This window comes from Protopterus annectens, chromosome 14.part0 (assembly GCF_019279795.1).
Source record: "Protopterus annectens isolate FY-2018-M chromosome 14.part0, PAN1.0, whole genome shotgun sequence".
Taxonomy (NCBI): Eukaryota; Metazoa; Chordata; order Ceratodontiformes; family Protopteridae; genus Protopterus; species Protopterus annectens.
The window spans coordinates 873,583,464-873,606,922 of record NC_056748.1 but is presented as its reverse complement, the minus strand read 5'-3'; the positions used below and the strand labels follow the sequence as shown (position 1 = coordinate 873,606,922).

Here is a 23,459-nt window from a genome sequence, read left to right as displayed (position 1 = left end):
TATCCAGGGACCCAACAATTTTGCTTACACATCCATGGGTAGGGGTTGTAGTCTCACCCAAGAATATAGCCTCAAGACTGATCCAGATGCAGCAGACTTAGATGAGGCTTCCACAGCATCATAGCTGCACTTTAAGTGCCTAGTTACCTGGGATGCAGTGGAAAGGATGGTATTAATTTGTGCTTTAAAGGGAGAATCTGGTGCCTCAGATAGTAATGTGGAGACTTTGGTAATGGTATCCAGGACATATCTAGCCATGTGTGTTTGGTAGTTGAGAGCTCGTATAGCCAGAGTAGAGAAGTTATAGACTTTCTTCCCTAGTCTGTCCCTGAATTTGCTGTCTTTGTCTGTGGGATAAAGAGCAATCGAGGGTAATTGCCTAGATGATTTGCCAGTAGAGAGAGTAGTAACTGCTGGGTCTGCTGGTGGGTTCCTAAAGAGGTATTGGGTATCCTGAGGGACCTTGTAGAATCAGTCCGGACGTTTAGAAGCATCCTGGAAGGCAGGTAAGTAAGGGGGCCACTGCTGAAGGAGAGGGTTTGCTCCATTTGCAAAAGGTCGAAGTACCTTTTCTTGGTATCAGATACTTCAGATGACTGCCATTTAAAATGCTCCCTCATGAAGGGGACTGTGTCTCCAAAGGTAATTTCTTCCCCTGGAGACCTCCTCCACTGGGGTGATGAAATCTTTTGGGGACTCTATTTGGGATTCATATGAAATAGATTCATCTGAAGAGGAGTACTCTTCCTCTGATACCTGTAAAGTAGGTTGAGGTGCGGGGAGCTGGTGGGGCCTGTTGTGTCTGCAAGGCCTGATGAGCCTTAAAAAGACTCTGAGAAAATTATTTCCCTCCAGGAACTGGTTGGGTCTCAGGGCGTTTAATTTTTTTTGCTTTTTCTTTAAGGGAGTAGCTGGTGGAGAGAGAATTGGAGCAGACGTCTGCCTGGGTGGAAGTGAAGGAGCAAGGCCCTCCAACTGACCGAGTCATGGTTCCCCTCCCCCATTAGGATCCGATAGCTGAATAGCCTCAGTGGATGTAGTGAAAGTTTCTGCCATCCCAGCTTCCATAGAGGTTCCTGGGCCTGGAAAACTAATGTCTGGGAAGATGCCGGGCTTTCATCAGTCTCAAGATCCTTCTCGGACCCCTGAGGCGCAGGGTGGGATTCAGGCCTAACTTTCTTGGCCTACTTCCTCAGGGCCTCTTTGTACAGGCCTATTCCCCCTTCCATATTGAGTGCAAGACATCTGAGTCTCTGATTTTCTACATACAATTTTAGTGCAGCATGACGGCTACGAAGGGCATTCGGAACAAAAGATTTGCAAATGGGGCAGGACGTATGGTCGTGGGCCTCGCCTAAGCAAAAAAACACACTTCTCGTGTGTGTCCTTGTGAGGAATTTGTCTCACACAAGCACACTTCCCCTTTCTAGCTGGCATGTAAGACTTAATAATCAAAGGCAAAGAAAAAACCCAACAGGGCACTTATCTGTATCAGTAGGAGAAACGGTTGTCTGGTCTGGAGACTTTAATGATAGTCTGAAACGCGATCTGCTTTTGGAACTAGCAAAAAGGAGTTCGACATTCACTGCAGCAGGAAATTTCTGAGGAGGGTGCATGCTGATGTCACCTTTATACCCTGTGTCGGTTTATGGCCCTGACAAGGTACATCACACATATCCTTCAGAAGCAAAGACTTTGGTATACTGGCCGGAAGGCAGCGCTGCTGGCAGCAACTCCCTACTGTTATGAATACTGCAGCATGTGAATAGAAGGACATCACATCAATATCCACAAATGGCAGAATTATTTACAAAATTCCTGACAGCTGGGCTGGCAGTGTGACTGGGTATTGGAGAACTCCGCAGACTCGACTCTAAAGTGTTCATACCACAAAATGAGATCTGGTGAAGTGGTAGATAGGATGTTCTTGGGGTACAAGTCACAGATGAGGGAGAATACATATCTGGGAGATGCATGCTAGCTCATCCACTTGAAGGACAGTAAAATCAGAGTCCTCAGAAGGAGAACCTCATTTTCTTAGTTTTGAATGAAGGCTAAACTGATGAAGCCTTCAAGTTTTGCAGGAATGAGAAAACTTTTAGTCCAACTTCATCAAATCCTGAGAGGATGAAGGTGATGAGGGATAGATTCAGCACTCAAGCAGTAGCAAGATGGTGCGCATCCAGGATCTGGATGACCTGGTCCAACTTCTAGGACTAGTGGCCATCTTTGAGGCCTCAGAAAATTGATTAGGCAGGCAGCCTGAATTTCTAACTTGAATTTGCTGACATCCTTGCAGACTAACAGAGGGAATATGGCCCTTCCCTCTGGCAATTATAAAATGGATGCAAGAACCAGAGGCATGAATGGAGGCATTAGTATCAACTGACAAAGGAATAGTCTATTCAGGAGAACATCCCACTATCAGAGTGTATGGTAGCCTCCAGAGAGGGAACATAAGTGGTCCTAGTACTAGTTGGTGTCAAAGGCTGTAAAAATGTCTCGCCTGACAGACACTCTCAAGCATAAGGGGGTCTACAGACCCTGAAAATATAGCTGCATAAATAAACTTACCATAACCTTTTACCCAAGTGAGATATCAAGACACTTTGAAGAAGACTCTGCAAAGATAAGCAAGTCATCTAAATATGGGAACATGTGGATACTATGCAACCTGCAAGAGCTATAACAGAAGCTAAAAACTTTGTGAACACTCCTGGTGAAGTGAATAGTCCACAAAGGGTAAGAGAGGGAACTGATAACGTACTCCAGACACCTAAAACATTACACTCCTGAAGTCTGTATGAACAGGAATGTGATAAGCATCTTTTAAATGTAATGTTTCAAGGAAATTTGAATGAGGACAAACAGGTAACAGGTTGTGAAGTGACATCATTGTGAATTTGGGCACCATCACAAACAGGTTTAAGAAAGACAGATCCAGAACTGGTATCAGAGTATTTTCTTTTTTTGGTACTAAACACTAAAAAACATCATTCAGTAAAAAAAAAAACTTTCCCAACTCAGAAGGTGGAATAGTTTCCATGTGTTGGAGGACAGCTGGAAACAACAAACTCTGGTCTGAAGGATGATGAACTACCCACTGGAAAGGAGGAATTTCCTCCCACTGCCATCTATAACAATGATGAATTATCTTCAGTACTCATTTGTCTGAAACTATTTGTTGTCAAAGAAAGTAGAGATTCAGACTTTCTGAAAGAAAAATGGGGCTGCCAGGGTAGGACAGGGAACAAAGTTTATTAAATAGTCATTCTGACTGACTGTACTGTCCTTGGTTTTAGGAGCTTCCAGAATTCTTCTTGGAACCTTCTTTGCCATTTCTCTTAAACATCTGTTTACCTGTATTTTATTGACATGTTTTATCTTGTTTATTAACAAAATTGGATAAGTAGTTAAAAAATCCCTTTGAAAACTTAGAAAAAGAGGAATGAAAAATCTTAAGAGATTCCCTGCATCAGTTTACCCCTTTCAAATTTTCTGATCACCTCTTCAGCAGATCGGCCAAAAACAATCTCCACCCAATACAAAACTTAAATCTAATTTTTATCAGGGTGGTTCTGGTAATACAACCAAGAAATCCTCCTTAAAACAGTACCAGTGGCCATAGCTTGTGAAATATCAGCCATACACACCCACTGTATTCAATAAGTAGTGACTTGAAAAACTGAAGACATTAAATTATATAAAGGAAATTTCTCCTCACAAGAAGAAAAGTACAGTTGTGTACACTTACCATAAATGTATATGTTCGCGTGTATTCACTGTTGCAGTCATCAAACTTGGGTTATCTGCCTACAGGGTAAGCCCTCAGTCGTCCGAATACCAGAAACCTAGTATTTCTGCCTCGGTTGCTGTCACTTCAGGACTGATGTCAGGTCATCAGGGGTATAAAAACCGGCAGCCGATGCCATTGCATCAGTTTTTCTTGCCCCAAATGTCAGGAGCCCCCCAAATAGGGATCTAAGTTATGGTGGGAAAAACACCACCAGTAAAACGTAAATACTAATAGCCCTGTAAGGGGTGAGTAATAGACCTAGAGAGAGAGAGAGAGAGAGAGAGAGACAGAGACAGAGACAAGGGAGCTGGAGGGTGAGAAACCAGGATTGCAACAGTGAATACACTCAAACATCTACATTTATGTTAAGTGTACACAACTGTACTATGTTCTTTGTGTTTCACTGTTGCAGTCATCACACTTGGGTAGATTCCCAAAGCTGAAGAATGGGTGGAAGCAGTCAAGAAGAGCTGGGGTTGGCTAGTATGCCCTGCAGGACTGCTGTTGCAAAACCCACCCTGGATTTGGAAAAGATAGGCAGGTGGTAATGCTTGGTGAAGGTGTGAACAGAACTCCAGGTAGCAGCTTCCAGAATGTCCCTGGTAGGGACTCCTCTGAGGAATGCTGCAGAGGTAGAAGTTGCCCTAGTGGAATGCGGTCTGACCCTCTGACCCTCTGAGGGATTGATTTCCCAAGGTGTTTGTAGCAGAAATGGATACAGTGTGCTATCCAACTGGAAATTGTTTGTTTTGAAATTACCTTGCCCTCTGCTCCTGGTGCAAAATTGACTAGTAACTGGTCAGATTTCCTGAAGGGCTTTAGTCCTATCAAGGTAGAATCTGAGCTGTCTGTGCACATCAAAGGAGTGAAGGATCCTTTCCCCTTTATTTTGAGGATTAGGGAAGAAGGTTGGCAAATGAAAAGATTGGTTGAGAGCCACACTGGACACCACTTCAGGCATAAAGGAAGGGTTAGTCCTGAGGAAGACTCTGTCAGCATGAAAAATGAAGGGTTCCACAGCCATAAGTGCTTGTAGCTCTGACACTCTTCTAGCTGAAGTGATGGCCAGAAGCAAGGCTGTTTTCCAAGAGAGGAATTTTAACTCTGCCACTGCTGCAGTCTCAAGGGGGGGGGGGGGGGTACCGTGAGCTTTTCCAGTACAAAGTTAAGGTCCCAAGCAGGGGTGGGGGCTCTCCCTGGTGGTCGTAAGTTGTTTGCCCCTCTCAGGAACTCTTTGATGAGAGGGTGAGAGAAGAGAGGTTGCTCAGTGTTGTAAAGAGCAAGTAGATCTGTTAGGTAATCCAGGATTAGAGGAAAGGAGGCCAGTGCTGTGTCCTCTCCTTTAGATTGAATCCAGGAACAATACCTTTTCCACTTATCAGCATAGGATTTCCTTGTACTGGGTCTTCTGGTTTCAAGAATGACGTCCAGCACCTGCTTGCTTGGGCTGGTCACCGGGGGAAAATTCAAGAAATAAACCAGGCTGCAAGATTCAGGGTTTGCAGGTGCAGATGCAAGATCTGTCCCTTCTGCTGAGTGAGAAGGGTTGGGATCTGGGGGAGGTGCCAGGGTGACACCGGTGACAGGCTGCGCAGTAGTGGGTACCAGTGCTTGCGTGGCCAGTCCGGGGAAATCAGGATTGTCCTTGGTCTGTCCTGTCTTATCTTGAGTAGTACTCTTGTGAGAAGAGGCAGAGGGAAAAATGCATAGAGAGGTTTACCCACTGGAAGGATAGGGCATCCACTTTCCAGGACCTGTTGCGAGGTGTCCTGGTGCAGAATTTGCTGGCTGGTGATTGTAGGGGGAGGCAAAAAGGTCCACCTCCGGGGTCCCCCATTTCTGGGTTACAAGGCAGAAAGTGCTGGGTTCTAGTTGCTACGCGTGTGGGTCTAGGAGATTTCTGCTTAAGTCGTCTGCCAGAGAGTTTTGTTTGCCTGGCAGGATTTGAGCTTGCAAATGAATATGCATGTCCAAGGCAAGTGTTCCACAGGGCCATGGCTAGCCTGCAGAGTGGGTTCCCCCCTGCTTGTTAATGTACCACATAACTGTGGTGTTGTCTGTTTTTATTAGCAGTGGTCCCGGTGAGACTAGGGATTTGAAAGCTGTCAGAGTGTGCGGAACAGCTAGCATCTCTTTTTGGCTGATGTGCAGATAAATTTTACTTGGGCTCTAGTGGCCCTGAATGCACTTGTTGCCCAGGTGCGATCCCCAGGCATAGTCTGATGCATCTGTGGTTAGGGTCTGGGTGGCGTGGGGTTGAGTAAAAGGGAAGTCCCTTGTTGTGGTTGCATGCTGCTGCCCAGCAAAGAAACTCTGTCCTTAGACAAGGTATGATCGGTATGACTGTTTCCAGGTCCTGAGAATGCTGGCACCAAAGACTTTTTAAGTACCACTGAAGTTTCCTCATATGCAGTCTGGAATATGGAATATTTTCAAAAATACATTTGTGAGATTTAGGGACTCTGTAGTACCTGTCTGGTTTCCCTGGAGCAGGGGGTAAAGTATCAGGAGTTAGACTGGATTCCATAAAGACATCATCCACAACAGCCAGAACTGGAGGTACTGCTAAAAGTTTAAGTTGTGGCAAATCTAAAAATTCTCTGAGTCTGTTTTTGGACTGAGGATAGCCTTGGCATTCCCAGTGGAAATGCCCTCAAAGTATGTAGGGTTTTACCAAACGAAAAATCTTCTGGAGGGGAAGCAGAGGAAATGGATTCCACTGCATCTGAATACTCATAAGCAGATAAAGGCATGTCTTCATATTCAGGAACCTCAGAGTCTTCGGACTCTTGGTCTGTTAAAGCTGTTGGGGACAGATCTCTTTTTCTCTTAGCAGGAGAAGGCTGGCGTCCCCTAATCAGCATAATCAGGTCTTCTGCCATTTTAAGCATTTGATGTTGTGGCAAAGAAGCAGATGCTTGAGTTTGCCTCGTCAGCTTTTTAGGCGTAGCTCATATGCTTGGCCTTAGAAACTCGGTAGTTTTAGGCAGAACTGAAGGCACAAAAGAAGTTGTCAGTTTGTGTTGAATATCGGTAGTGCGAAGAACTTCCTCGGAAGCCAGTGCCTGCACAGTGGCTCCAGACCCATCCAAGGTAGAGACATCTGCAGGTTCTGTAGTCAAAGAAGAGTCGTGCGGCATAGCAGACTCAGAATGGGTCTATGTAGCGGCCTGCAAATCCATCGAAGTAGGCATTAGGGGCTGAGAAAGCACCTCACTGAGCATCAGTGAACTGGCGACTAGCTTAACTGAAGAGTCGTCGGCAGCTTTGGGCCTGTGCGGTCTGTCTCTGTCTTTATCCTTACATCTTTTTGGAAGATCGGTAGTCAGATGGCGGAGATTGGGAGTGAAAGTATTTAGCAACAATAAAGGCCCGATGACCAACAGTTCGGGCATTGAACAAAGCAAAAAAACGACAGCGAGGTACGTTGTGGTCTGGGCCTAAACAGGTGACACAGTAAGAATGGAAATCTCGGTGTGGTACTTGCTTTCCACAGGCAAGACAATTGTTCACTTTTTCTGACATTGGTTAGAGCAAGAAAAAAGGATCGCCAACGGGGTACTTAGCTTTAGAAAACTTCAGTTTGATTCAATTCGGAAACGAAAACTCAGGTCGTAGCCAACCGTCACTCGTGCGAACTGCTTCTGCTTCAGGCTCCTCTGCAAGAACGACTGATGTAATGGCGTCGGCTGCCTGTTTTTATACCCCTGACGACCTGACATCAGTCCTGAAGCCTTAGCAACTGACACAGAAATACTACGTCTCTGGGAATCGGGCCGACTGAGGGATACCTGCAGGTAGATAACCCAAGTGTGATGACTGCAACAGTGAAACATGAACATCATCTGCAGATTAAACATTCCTCATACTTTCACAATTAGTCAGAACAAACCCTAACATATCAGACAATTCAAATTTCTGAAAATCAAAGTTGCAGAAACATACACTTTATTCCACACTTATCAATAATTTTCCCATCCTTTTCAGAGAGTAAGATTGGATTGAAGTTTTAGCAACAGAATAATTAACTAAAGCTATAGCTGCAGCACTAGGTTTGGGAAGAGTGCAAAAAACCTTACAAGACTGAGAAACTTTATGCATCCTATCTGCCCTTTTTAGGCTGCACATTTACACTGCATAACTACTCCTTGCCTTGCTTGGACACATCCAGAGTCAGTACATGGTGGAGTGGGGTGCAACAAGCATGTCACAATTTGAAATGTTTCTGGCTGACTGTGATGGCCCTGACATGTGTCATACCTCTCAACCTCAGAGCAAGAAATCTGGACAAAGCCATACACAGAAGTGGGACAAATGCCCACAAATAAGGACAATTTTTAAATATTGCTCTAATAAACTTAGAAAGATAATATAATAGGTCTTGCATTAGTATGACTTTTCTGAAGGGTATAAAATCTGAAACTCAAATGTCTGTCATTATTTTCTAACTTCAGTCTTTAGTGATTTGTCACTAATTTGCCAAAAAACACAATTTTATGAAAAATGGACCAAATGTGATGCAAAAATATAAAATAGCCACACAATACAGCTGGGAACCTGTCAAAGAAGGAACACTTTAATATTAGCACTGCTAACTTGAGCAGCTGACAAAATAAAAGAATCTACATGCATTTCAAGTAATCTATAACTTTGATTATTACAGTTATTTCTTAATTGTAAACCCTCCATGTTTTCTTCCAAAATTGCTATTTTGCGGAGGGATTATTAGGGGGAAAAGCAACATTTTAAGCCAAAATCATAGACAGTTGAGAGGTTGGCTATGCCTAATTCTATACAGCAATTTATTTGCATGAACCTCTCAACCTGTTAATGCAGTAAATCTGAACAAGGCCAAATGTACTGGGGCAACATATAAACAATACTAAAAATTGCTTTTGTAGAAATTGAGACAGTTGATAGAATAACAGTTCTTACTTTTGCATGCATTTTTCTAAAGGTTATGAAGTCTGAAACTCAGTGTATCATTATTTAGTGATTTAATTTCTAAATGATTTGCCAGAAAACTACAAATTTTATGAAGAACAAACCAAAAATAAGAAGCAAAAATCTATTCATTCTTTGAAAATCTGGACAGTTGGGAGGTATAGTTCAGCTGGGCCTGTCTGATTTTGCTGCCCTTCCCCCCTGACAAAATCACGGTTGAATGGAGCCTCTGCAGCCATTTCAATGAACCATTACTTGGCTATTTCACTCCATTTACCATAAACACTAATGTGCATACTGCTTTACTTGTATGAGGAATTGGACTTCATTTGAAAGTTTTATTTTGTATTTTACAGCACAAACACTAAGTCATCTACTAAACAAAGCAATGCAGTCTCACGATGAAAACTTAGCATTAAAACTTCTCTGCCCTTGAAACTCACATTCATTGAAACAGCATTGAAACCCACATTCAAAGAAAATACATTTTGCCAGTGGCAGATAAAGATTAATTTTGGGCTGTTTTCAAATCATAGGCCCCTTGCATATGAAACATACATGTGCTCTTTGATACACCTTCCTCATTGTACTAAATTATATTCCTTGTACAATATATTACAGTTGTTAGAGGGCGTTTTAAATTTGTTTTGAACATTTTTCCAGTAAGCAATGAAACAAAATGCATGCACCCATAATGACAAAACTGCCCAGTTCAGAACATTTATCATAAAAGTCTACTCAGACTTCCGCAGTCCACCATTATCAGTAAATATGCACAATTCTACAGTCCACCGTTATCAGTAAATATGCAAAATTCTACAGTCCATTATCAGTAAATATGCACAATTCTACAGTCCATTATCAGTAAATATGCACTCTCTCTGAAGAAGTAAAAGTCATCTAAATAATTCCACATTAAAGAAATCTGTAACTAATGAAGAGGTTGCTGCTAGCAAACACCTTTATATTTCATGGTTTCATTGAAAAATAAAGTGCCTGTTGCCCCTCAGGAATAAATTGGCTATATTACATTAAAAAAATGATAAGCTAGCAATATTGCAAGAGATGGATGGCAAACTGATAACGGACTCATAGTTAGTATTTTCACCAAGGAGAACATTCTCAATACAGCAGCATCCACCCCTTGTGGGAGTAGAACCCACAGCCTTCTGCATCAAAGGTAAGTACACAACTTGTTGTGCTATTAACAAGGTAAACCAACTTCACAAGCAGCACTAAACTTCTGTTCCCCTGCAGCTCTCAGCTCCTTGTAAAATCTACTCAATACTCAACTTCGCAGCACAAGAAAACTGGAAAAAGCCAAAATGTATTGGGGGGGGGGGTCAAAAGCCCAAAAACCAGGGACACAAACGTTGCTTGTATAATCTTGGAAAGTTGCTAGAACCATACATTTTACTGCCAAGCTCCCTGTGCAAAACAGAGCAACATACCACTACGCCAAATCAGCTGCTTTGTAAAAGAGGAAGACTGAAACTTAAATGGCTATCATTTAGTGAATTCAGTTCTCACCATAGCTGTCAACCTCTTAGTACAAAACACCTGGACAAACCCAGTAATGAGGGAATACAGCCCTCAAACATTCAGTGAATTCAGTTCTTGCCATAGCTGTCAACCTTAGCACAAAAAACCTGGACGAAGCCAATAATGAGGGAATATAGTCCCAAAAATAGGGACACATTTCAAATATTCATCTTATAAACTTAGAAAATTGCTAGAATAAAAGTTTGTGTTACGGTTGTGTTAGTATGTATTTTCTGAAGAACATGAAGTCTGAAATTCAAATGCTTGTCAATTTTACTGCTGACAGAATAAAAATTTTCAGCAGAGACCCAGGGAGAAATACTGCAGACACGTCTTTGTAAAAATGACAGGGCACCAGAGCAAATCCACACAAACACAGGGAGGAGATGCAGACTCCACACAGAAGGCACCCCAGCCAAGAATCAAACCAGAAAACCTATAGCTGTGAAGCAACAATAATACCACTGCACCATCAAATATGCAAGGATTTAAACATTCAGATTCCTGAAGTCTGAAATTCAAATGCCTGTCAATTTTATTTAACATTTGTTAATCAGGACAGTCTGACTTGGAACAAAAAAAAAAAAAAAAAAAGAAAATCAGCAGAGGCCCAGGAAGAAATAATGCAGACTTTGTCTTTGTAACATGGGAGGACACAAAAGCAAACCCACACAAACACGGGGAGAAGATAAAGAAACCACAAAGAAGGCACCCCAGCCAAGAAGCAAACCTGAGAACCTGCAGCTGTGAGGCAACAATGCTACAACTGCCCCATCAAATTTCAAGCATTGCAACATTTACAAACCACAGATATTATGAGGAACAGATCAGATCAAACATGAGGCAAAAATCTGCAGTTTTTTTTCCACAAATGGTGGTGGGTAGGGAATTAAGGTCTTTAACACCTGCATGCAAGATACAGGGTTCAAGCCTGAGGTATTCCCACACACAAACACCTGTAGTAGCAAACCTCAAAAACTAAATATACTGCACTGGGTGCCAAACAGCTGTCATGAGAGTCCAATCAAGACAAAATGAAGTGTAGAAGAATAAAAATATTTCAATGCATTGGCTGCATGACAGCTTAATATCTAGATGGAAACAAAAAAGGTTGTGAGGCATGAAAAAATAAATTACTTTTTTTTAAATACATTAATGGAATGCCAGTCAAAATCAAGTATAAGAAAAACAAGCAGCACTCAACTCAAACCACTTCTTGCACTGTAGTTCTAATAATTTATATTCAGCTTTATTAAAGTAACAAGTAACATGCTGAAAGTAGAAATCTCTGATGACCCCACTTGTAAAAATGTTTCTTATCCAAAAAAAGGTTATAGACCATGCGATTGGCATTCGGTTTATGGTTAAAGCCTGCAGAGATGACTGTCTGTAAGTCTCCAAGTGTAATGAGACTCTTAAAATAATGTAATTCTGTCCTTTATTACAAATACTGGCATATGCATTTCAATACCCAAGGCTTATACATTATATCTAGTTAAGTATTCTCTACATGGCAACAGAAAGGCTTTCAATGTTGGCAATTCTTTAACAGTACGCTTATTAAAGCTTACTTGCATCTTGCAATCTCAACCAAGCTTACCTGATGGTCATTAAAGTATTGCTACTTAAACACAGAACAACAGGCACTTTGAGTAATAAGCATAAATCAACAGTACAAAAAATATGACAGAAACCAGACCATTCTGCAAAAATCAAGGACAGATGAAAAGCCACTCTAGTACTTGTGTCTACCTTGGATGGGTGAGATTCTCTGCACATTTACACTGCACAACTACTCCTTGCCTTGCTTCGACACATCCAGAGTCACTACATGGGGGAGTGGGGTGTAACAAGTATGTCACAGTTTGAAATGTCTCTGGCTGACTTGTGATGGCCCTGACACATTTGTCATACCTCTCAACCTCAGAGCAAGAAATCTGGACAAAGCCATACAAAGAAATGGGACAAAGACCCAAAAATAAGGACAATTTTTAAAATATCGCTCTTATAACCTTAGAAAGCTAATAGAGGTCTTGCATTAGTATGAATTTTCTGAATGGTATGAAATCTGAAACTCAAATGTCTGTCATTATTTTCTAACTTCAGTCTTTAATTATTTGTCACTAATTTGCCAAAAAAAACACAATTTTATGAAAATGGACCAACAAATGTGATGTAAAATATAAAATAGCAACACAATACAGCTGGGAACCTGCCAAAGAAGGGACACTTTAATATTAGTACTGCTAACTTGAGCAGCTGACAAAATAAAATAATCTACATGCATTTCTGAAATAAAAGTAATCTGATTATTACAGTTATTTCTTAATTATAAACCCTCCATGTTTTCTTCCAAAATTGCTATTTTATGGAGGGATCATTAGGGGAAGAGCAAAATTTTGAGTCAAAATCAGGGACAGTTCAGAGGTTTGGCTATGTCTAATTCTATAAAGCAATTTATTTGCATGTACCTCTCAACCTGTTAATGCAATAAATCTGGACAAGGCCAGATATATTGGGGGAACATATAAACAGTACTAAAAATGCTCTTGTATAAACTGGGACATAAATCTGGACAAGGCCAAATATATTGGGGGGAACATATAAACAGTACTAAAAAATGCTCTTCTATAAACTGGGACAGTTGATAGAACAGGCTTACTTTAGCATGGATTTTTCTGAAGGTTATGAAGTCTGAAACTAGGTGTGTCATTATTTAGTGACTTAATTCCTAAATGATTTGCCAGAAAACCACAAATTTTTATGAGGAACAAATCAAAAATAAGAAGCAAAAAAATCTATTCATTCTTTAAAAATCTGGACAGTTGGGAGGTATGGTTCAGCTGGGGCTGTCTAAGTTTGCCGCCCTTCCCCCTCACAAAACCCTGGTCGAATGGAGCCTCCTGCAGCCATTCCAATGATCCATTACTTTGCTATTTCACTCCATTTACCATAAACACTAATGTGCATACTGATTTACTTCTATGATGATTTGAACTTCATTTGAAAGTTTTATTTTTGCATTTTACAGCACAAACACTAAGACATCTGCTAAACAAACTTGGCATTAAACCTTCTCTGCCCTTGAAACTCACATTCACTGAAACAACATTAAAATCCACATTCAAAGAAAATACATTTTACTCGTGGCAGATAAAAATTAATTCTGGGCTGTTTTCAAATCATAGGCCCCTTGCATATGAAACACATGTGTTCTTTGATACACCTTCCTATTGCTTTGAACATTTTTCCAGTAAACAATGAAACAAAACTGTCCAGTTCAGAACATTTCCATCATAAAAGTCTACTCAAACTTCTACAGTCCACTATTATCAGTAAATATGCACAATTCTACAGTCCACCATTATCGGTAAATATGCACAACCTCTGAAGCAGTAAAAAAAGTCATCTAAATAATTCCACGTTAAATAAATCTGTAATGAAGAGGTTGGTGCTAGCAATCACTTTTATATTTCATGGTTTCATCGAACAATAAAGTGTCTGATGCCCCTGTGGAATAAATTGCCTAAATTACATTAAAAATAAGCTAGTAATATTGCAATAGGAAGTGGATGGCAAACTGATAACAGGCTCATAATTAGTATCTTAACTTTCAGTACGGCAGCATTCACCCCTTATGGGAGTAGAACCAACAACCTTCTGCATCAAAAGCAAGCACACAGCCTGGTGTGTTATTAGCATTAAACTTCTCTTCCCCTGCAGCTCTCAGCTCCTTGTAAAATCTACTCAATACTCAACTGCATCTCAACTTCGCAGCACAAGAAGTCTGGAAAAAGCCAAATTTATTGGGGTGGGTCAAAAGGGCAAAAACCAGGGACACATTAAACATTGCTTGTATAATCTTGGAAAGCTGATAGAATAAAATGCTGTTACCACGGTACCACCATACATTTTACTGCCAAAGTCCCTGTGCAAAAAAAGAGTCAGAACATACCACTATGCCAAATCACCTGCTTTGTGAAAGAAAAATGCTGCGTTACCACCGTACATTTTACAGACAAGGTCCCTGTGCAAAACAGTCAAGAGCAACATACCACTACGCCAAATCAGCTGTTTTGTGAACGAGAGGAAGACTGAAACTTAAATGGCTATCATTTAATGAATTCAGTTCTCACCATAGCTGTCAACCTCTTAGCACAAAACACCTGGACAAACCCAGTAATGAGGGAATGCAGCCCTCAAACATATTCAGTGAATTCAGTTCTTGCCATAGCTGTCAACCTTAGCACAAAAAACCTGGACAAAGCCACTAACAGGGTATTACAGTCCCAAAAATAAGGAAACATTTCAAATAGTCACCTTATAAACTTAAAAAATTGCTATAATAAAAGGTTGTGTTACTATATATTTATTGCTAGAATAAAAAGTTGTTTTACTATGTATTTTCTGAAGACTATGAAGTCTGAAATTCAAATGCCTGTCAATTTTACTTGTGATGGAACAAAAACAATTTTCAGCAGAGGCCCAGGGAGAAATACTGTAGACACGTCTTTGTAAAATGGCAGGACACCAGAGCAAATTCATACAAACACAGAGATAAGATGCAGACTCCACCCCAGCCAAGAATCAAACCACAAATCCCATAGCTGTGACTCTGAGACAACAACACTGCCACTGCACCATCAAATATGTAAGAAATTAAACATTCAGAAACCTGAAGTCTGAAATTCAAATGCCTGTCAATTTTATTTAACATTTGTTAATCAGGACAGTCTGACTTAGAACAAAAAAACAATTTTCAGCAGAGGCTCAGGAAAAAAATAATGCAGACATGTCTTTGTAACATGGGAGGACACAAACGCAAACCCACACAAACACAGAAAGAAGATACAGACCCCACAAAGAAGGAACCCCAGCCAAGAATCAAACATGAGAACCTGCAGCTGTGAGGCAACAATGCTACCAGTGCACCATCAAATAAAAGCAAACCCCACACAAACACAGGGAGAAGATACAGACCCCACAAAGAAGGAACCCCAGCCAAGAATCAAACCTGAGAACCTGCAGCTGTGAGGCAACAATGCTACTACTTCACCATCAAATATCAAGCATTGCAACATTTACAAACCACAGATATTATGAGGAACAGATCAGATAAAATATGAGGCAAAAATCCACAATTTTTTTACAAATGGTGGTGGGTAGGGAACTCAAGTCTTTAACACCTGCATGCAGGGTGCAGGGTTCAAGCCTGAGGTATTCCCTACCACACCACCATGAGCACCTGGGGCATTTTCACACACACACACACACACACACACACACACACACACACACACACACACACACACACACACACCTGTTCTCCATACCAGTTTCACAAGCACCATATATTCCACACTTACCTGTCCTCCATTCTAACCAACGTTAGATCCAAACCCTTTCCCGCGCAATGCTCCAATGACTCGCAAGAGTAGATTGCATCCAAACCCTTTCCCGACGAGACTGCAGCTCCCATTCCTGCTGCTCGTGTTGCAGTCCGGCCGCGCTCTATAATGCCAGCGTGTCTGTGCACTTTAAAGTGCACAGACATCTCCTCGCGTTTCCCTATCAGTCCTGCCGGACTGCCGTGAGCATGCGCATACAGTAGACCAGTAGTCTGGTCTACTGCGCATGCGCGTAGTCCGCGAAATTTAAAACTTTTTTTCTTTTTATTTTTTTGAGTTACTTTTGTTTTGAGGGGGCTGCAGTCCGGCAGTCCGATAGCACGGGCCGCCCCTGGGCTAGATGCTGGGCCTTCTGTAACTGATGTCCAAAATGTGAGAACTACTACATCAGTGAACCAAACACTGTACACTACAAAAATGTTTTGATATTTAGAAGGAAATATTGTAACATTTAGCCAATGAAGGACAGACTTTTATTGAACTAAGCCAGGGTTCTACTGAAGATGACATGCTGCTGCCCAATGCAGAGGGTCTTAGCTGTATCTGTCCTAGCTACAAAAGCTAAATCTGCCATAGTGTCTGTGAATATGAAGAAGGAAGGAAAAAGGCACCTTACCCTTCTTTTTTCCAGCCAGCAGTGACTACTGGGTCTCAAAACAATGCCTGGCAAAAATAGAAAGATCATCCCTATGGCATATAACGTAGCACTCCAACTACTGGCCAAGCAGTTTAGTGATGGGAGTGTCAACATGGCAGCCACAGAAATGAAATAATGGCGTCTTTTTGCTTTTCTCCAAATATGTGGGGGGACAAATGCTTTAGGCCTGCATTCTACTAACAGTGTCCCAAGTCCTGACAATCATCTGCTTTGAAGGCACAGGGTTAGTCACTAGCAGGTTTGCATCACATGTGAAAGCTCATACTATGACCCTCTGAATGCTCAAACTCTCTAACAGATGCATGAATGACAGCCTCTGCTATGGCTGCATTACAAGGCACTGAAGGTTAACAAGCAACAGAACAGCAAATAAGTGCAAAAGAAAAAGTACAGTTTTGTACCTACCATAAATGTAGATGTTCGAAGATCCACATTGCTGCAGTCCTTACACTTGGGTATAGCGCTGTCCTCGGTCGGCCCGAATACCAAAGTATATGGCTGACGCCGGTCATGGCGCATTAAACTGACGCCAGGACGTCAGGGTATAAATGCGCATGACCGACGTCATATCCTCAGTCTTTTCTTGCCCCAGATGTCAGAAGACCCTAAACAGGGTAAAATCAAAAAATTACCAAACACTAAACACCCCCACACCCAAACTATGTACAACTTCTAACAATTATCTAATAAAGTACTAACCTAACCACACAACCACCCCTAAACACAGAGGGACGGAGGGAGGTAAATTGGACTGCAGCAATGTGGATCTTGAACATCTACATTTATGGTAGGTACAAAACTGTACTATGTTCTTCATCTCACATTGCTGCAGTCCTTACACTTGGGTAGATTCCCAAAGCAGAGGAAGGGAGGATGGCAAATCAAATAGAAGCAGGAGCTGTCAAAATGCCCTGTAGAATAGCAGTGGCAAACCCAGCCCTAGATTTAGAGTAGAGGGGAAGGTGGTAGTGCTTAGAGAAAGTATGTACTGAACTCCAAGTAGCTGCCTCCAAAATGTCCTTAGTTGACACTCCCCTTAGAAATGCTGTAGAGGTGGCAGTAGCCCTAGTGGAATGAGGTCTGATCCCTGTTGGGATCTGCTTGCCATGCTGAGAATAACAAAAAGAAATGCAAAACCCAATCCATTTAGAAAGAGTTTGCTTTGACACAGGCTTGCCCTGAGTACCTAAAGCAAAAGAAACAAACAACTGTTGCGACTGCCTGAAACCCTTAGTCCTGTCTAAGTAGTAGCGTAACTGTCTGTGCACGTCCAAAGTATGCAAGATCTTTTCCCCCCTGTTTTGGGGGTCTGCATAAAAGGTAGGTAAATGAATAGACTGGTTTAAGGACACACTTGAGACCACCTTAGGCATAAAGGAAGGGTTAGTGCGTAAGATACCCTATCCTTATGGAAGATCAAGAAAGGCTCAACAGCCATAAGGGCCTGCAACTCAGAAACCCTTCTTGCAGAGGTAATGGCCAACAAAAAAGCAGTCTTCCATGACAAATATTTTAACTCAGCCGTAGCTGCAGGCTCAAAAGGTGGCAGAGTGAGCTTTTCCAACACATAATTGAGGTCCCAAGCTGGAGTAGGAGCTCTTCGTGGAGGTCTTATGTTCTTTGCCCCTCTGAGAAATTGCTTGAACAACGAATGAGAAAACAAAGGTGGATCACAGTCATAGTGAGCTGAAATTGCTGCAGCATGAATTTTAATGGAAGAGAAGGACAAACCCTTGTCCAATAACTCAGTAAGATATAGAAGAGCCACACTTAAGTCAGGCTCAGAAACATCCGCACCCTTTGCTGCACTCCAAAGCAAAAATCTCTTCCACTTGTCCGCATACACTTTCCTTGTACTAGGTCTCCTAGCTTCGATAATCACATTCAAAACTTGTTGAGGAAGTTGAGCCCTGCTATGAGCTAAAACAGGATATGCCATGCTGTGAGATGAAGACAGTGAAGCTTGACATTGAGTAAATGACCGTCCTTTTGAGATAACAGTTGAGGAATCAAAGGCAGGGGCCACGGTGGTTTCCTTATTAGATTTCTCAGTAGTGGGTACCAATGCTGTCGGGGCCAATCTGGAGCTATCAGGATCATTCTTGGTTTGTCCTGGCTTACCTTTAGCAGAACCTTTAGAAGTAGAGGAAGTGGTGGAAAGGCGTATACATGAAGATTTTTCCAACTGAAAGAAAGAGCATCCGCCTTCCAAGCTGCCTGGTGTCTCCTTTTTGTGCAAAACTTTGGCAGCTGGTGGTTTAGAGGAGAAGCGAACAGATCTATGTCTGGTGTTCCCCATGACACTGTTACTTGCTGAAATACCTGAGGATCCAGTTTCCACTCGTGGGGATCCATGATTTGCCTGCTTAACACATCTGCTAAGGAGTTCTGCACCCCGCAGAAACCTTGCCTGAAGATCCAGTTGTAGACTGAGAGCAGTTTCCCATAGAATCATTGCTTGTCTGCATAGAGGGTAAGAATGTGTACCCTTGCTTGTTGATGTACCACATGACGGTTGTGTTGTCTGTTAGAATCAACACCTGTCCTGGAAGAAGTAATTCCTTGAAAGCTGTTAATGCAAACTGGACTGCTAACATCTCCTTTAGGTTGATATGTAGATGTTGTAGTCTGGCAGGCCACTTGTCCTGTATCCATTTTCCATTGAGATGAGCCCCCCAAGCTTTGTCTGAGGCATCTGTTGTTAGAATTTGACTTGCCTCCGGCCGGGTCACAGAAAGTCCCTTGTTTAGGTGACATTGCTGAGCCCACCACAAGAATTCCTTTTGGATGCAAGGTATTATTGGAATGACAGTGTCCAGATCGTGGCAGTGCTGCGTCCATAGATTCTTGAGATACCATTGTAGCTTCCTCATATGCAGTTTGGCATTGGGAAGCACCAGAATACAAGATGCCATGAACCCTAAGGCTTGAAGGACTGTCCTTGCAGTCAGCCCGGACTGATGTGATAGTTGTTGGAAGTAAAGGGAAAGATTCTTCTGTTTGTCCGGGGTCAAGAAGGCCATCTGGGCTGCTGTATTCAGTCTCACACCCAGAAAGCACATGTCCTGAGAGGGTACTAGACTGGACTTTGTTTCGTTCACAGAATACCCTAGGCATCTTAGCACTGTTATCACATACTTTAAATGCTGTAGAAGTTCGTCCTTGCCCTGAGCCAGAATCAGGCAATCGTCCAAATAAGGGTAAATCTGTATTCCTTTCCGTCTGAATAATGCTATCACTGGAGCCAGGACCTTTGTGAATACTCTGGGTGCAGTGGATAAGCCAAAGGGCAATGCAGAGAATTGATAGTGTGAATCTCCAGCTCGAAAACGCAGATACTTCCTGCAGCCTAGAGTGATAGGGACATGAAGGTAAGCCTCTTGGAGATCCAAAGTTACCATCCAGTGATCCTTGCCCAGGAGGGGTAAAAGCTGTTGCAATGTCAGCATCTTGAACTTGGGGATGTCCAGAAAGGTGTTGAGGATAGACAAATCCAGAATTGGTCTCCACGTGTTCCCCTTTTTTGGTACTAGGAATAGGCGAGAGTAAAATCCTAGGCCCCTTTCTGCCATAGGCACCGGTTGTATGGCCCCTATCTGTGTCAATATGGATATTTGTCTGTGAGCTTCCAATTTGTGTTGGGGCGGAATATCTGGCATGCCCTTGAACGGTGGTAAGGTATGGAAATAAAATCTGTAACCGTGGTGAATGATATCCAATACCCATCTGTCTTGGGTAATTAAACTCCAGTTCTCTTTGAAAAGTGTCAGTCTTCCTCCTAAAGGTGCTGCGAGACGTGAAGGTTCTGGCAGTTGAAAAGGTAGGTCATTGGGTCTGTCTGAAAGGGCTGACCCCTGCCCTCCCTGAAGACTGTGCAGGTGAGCCCCTGTCCTGGATCTAAAGGAACCCTGAGCTCTGCCCCTAGCACGCCTAGACCTACCCCTAGACTGGGAATCATAAGAAGGGTATGTCCACGCCTTGCTTGGCCAGTTTCTGCTAAACTTTGGTGGTTGAACCTGTAATAAATCTTTAACAGTGTGCATAGATTTGGCTTTGTCCTCCCTTTGCTTTAAAACTGCTTCAACAGGAACCAAACAACACATCAGATTGTAAAGGGCATCCAAGATCCTTGACTTAACATGTTCAGCTAAATTCTGATCCCGTAACCAGGCGTGCCTGCGAAGGACAGTACCAGTGGCAGCCACCCTGGAAGAGGCCTGTACAGCATCAAAACCACATTGTAAGGAATGCTTACCCACCTGTTCAGACACATGTACCAGATCTTGTAACTCCTTACATTCAATACCTTCTGCCAGAGCATCTACCTTAGACTTTAACTGTGACAGGAGATAGATTTGATATCTCAGCATGTGGAATTGACAATTTAAAGCCCTCATGGCTAAAGTTGAGGAAGTATACACTTTCTTACCCCATCTGTCTAAAGCTCTTGCCTCTTTGTCCTGAGGAACTGGATTCTTAGGCACAGAAGCCGTAACGCCTTTAGGCCCCTGAGTAACTGTCTCTGGATCTGCCCTAGGGCTTTTAAAAAGATACTTGTGAGCTTCAGGCACCCTATAGTATCTGTCCGGATTAACAGGAGCGGGAGGTAAAGAATCAGGGTTAAGGGAAGCCTCTGTAAAAACATCTTCCACCACAGAAAGAACAGGGGGTATAGCTAAAGGCCTATGCTGAGGTAAAAACAAAAATTCCCTTAGTCTTTTCCTGGAATCAGAGAAATCCTGACCTTCCCATTTAAAATGTTCCCTCATGGCATGGAGAGTCTCTGAGAATGAGAAATCCTCAGGAGGAGAAGCAGAAGGGGTGGAGTCATCCACATCAGAATCAGAATAATGAGAAAACTCCTGTAAATCCTCAGCCGAAGACTCAGAAATATCAGAATCCTGTTCAAAATTCCCAAATTCAGGATCCACCCTAGGCCTTTTGTCAGGAGGGGGCATAGAACCCCTAATCAGAGTAATTAAATCTTCAGCCATCTTAAGCATATGTCTCTTGGGCACAGGGCCTGAAGTACTAGGAGGAGCACCTGCTAAAGCTGAACCTGGCCTACTCTTGGAAGAAGCCTTTGTAACAGTAGGGAAGGCCTAACCACCTTAGGCAGAGAGGGGAGAACAGCTACCTGAGAAGCCCCTTCAGCCTGGCCTACCTCCTGTGAAGACACATCGTGTAACAACAAAGTCTCCCCCTGGGACTCTAGGGAAACTTCTGTTTGGGCCTCTGGCACAACCGTGCCTCTAAAGAACCGACGTCCGGTCGGCTGGTGCCTCTAACCTAGGCCTGGGTGTTTTGTCCTTGCGCTTCTTGAGAGCGGGCCGGAGCATCCGACGGCATTTTGTAATTGCACCGCTTCCCGAAGACTAACCTAGCGCAATCTAATCTCCTCTTTATGGTGCGTTTGTTAAATCTAGCGCAAGAGGAACACCCAACAACGTCGTGCTCAGGCCCTAAACACGGTATACACAAGCTGTGGTAATCCCTATGTGGTATCTGTTTCTCGCAAGAAATACAGTTATTTACTTTTTCTGACATCCGGTAAAATACTGAGGCAAGAAAAACCAAAATATTCCCCAACGGGGTACTTAGCCAACTTGGATTCGGTCTGAAACTCCGGTTTCGGAAAATCTCAGGACGCCAACCTGCACTCGCAAATTTGCTTCTGCATCGGACCACGCGGCAAAAAAGACTGAGGATATGACGTCGGTCATGCGCATTTATACCCTGACGTCCTGGCGTCAGTTTAATGCGCCATGACCGGCGTCAGCCATATACTTTGGTATTCGGGCCGACCGAGGACAGCGCTATACCCAAGTGTAAGGACTGCAGCAATGTGAGATGAAGAACATCAATCTCTACCAGAAAAATGCTATCAAATAAATAATGCCTAGCTGAGCTTGTCTCAAAAATCTGGCTCTCTCCACTAATCCCTATGTTGTTTTACTGAAGTGGTTGATAAATCCATCCACAGTATACATAGCTTCATAGGCAGGTACTAGGCTATTGGCCCAGGGGCCTACGCAAGCCTGGCCAACAAGGTTCCCTGGCTTACTCCACCCAAGAAAGTTATTTTCCTGTGCCACTGATGAGCAGACTCACAGAAGTGATCCCCGGGGTGTATTTCCTATCTCCCATCCACTAATCAAGATTTTTCTTGAAGAGTGCTAATGAAGAACTTTGCTTGACATAGATGGGTAGCCTGTTCCAGAGTATGGGAAGTCTCTGGGATAGGAACTGATCCCTCCAGCATGTCCTGTTTATTGTGGTGACAAGGTTTAGGTCCCTAGAGCGTGTAGCTCGGAGGGATTGGGATTTCTTTAGGTGTAGCATGTCCAACAGCTCTGGGTGTGACATAGCTTTATATGTTAGGCAGAGATCACCTCTGAGTAGGCGATATGCTACGGAGTAAAGCTAGAGTTTTTTGAGGCAGTCAGTGTAGGGCATTTGTTTGAGTCCAGTAATCCTCTTTGTGAGGTACTTCTGTGGTCTTTCCAGCTGCTGCAGATGTCTTGTGAGGTGCATCCCAAAAGGGGCATTGTACTCTATAATGGGTCTACTGAGTGATGAGTAGAGGGTAACGATGACCTCTTTTTACCTGGATGAGAACCCTTTTATGATGAGGTGTGCCACGCAGCTTCAATCTCTTGATTTCTGCCACAACACTGTACACCATACCCCCAGATTTGCTCAATTAAATCTTGACCAACTTCCATATACCCACCTAACATGTCTAATTCTCCTATTACTACACCACCACTGTCCTGCCCTAAAAACAAAAAACAAAACTCCATTTTACACTTCACTTGAATAATTGCCACAAAGCATACATCCTTTACCTTCAGCTCCTATATTAACAGCTGGGAAGGAGCAAACAACTTCAAATCAAACTGACAATCAAAACTATACCACTATTTCTGCATCTTTTTACTACATCAAAAAGTACAACTCTGATGTGATTCTTGCGCCATGCTGAAAAATACCATAAAGATGCTGTTTGCTCTGTTCACCTTCCTATAACAGGAGAACTGCATATTTTAATTCACAGGAATCCCCTGCCCTATACAGAGGAAGTAATCAGCCAGTATACAATGGACTCAAA

At 42.6% G+C, this 23,459-nt stretch overlaps 1 protein-coding gene across 1 annotated transcript in view; it reads right to left on the bottom strand.

Moving 5' to 3' along the window:
* Positions 1-23,459, bottom strand: part of TNKS2 (tankyrase 2) — a gene marked incomplete in the record, with an annotated part of 1,900,381 nt that overhangs the window by 464,267 nt on the left and 1,412,655 nt on the right.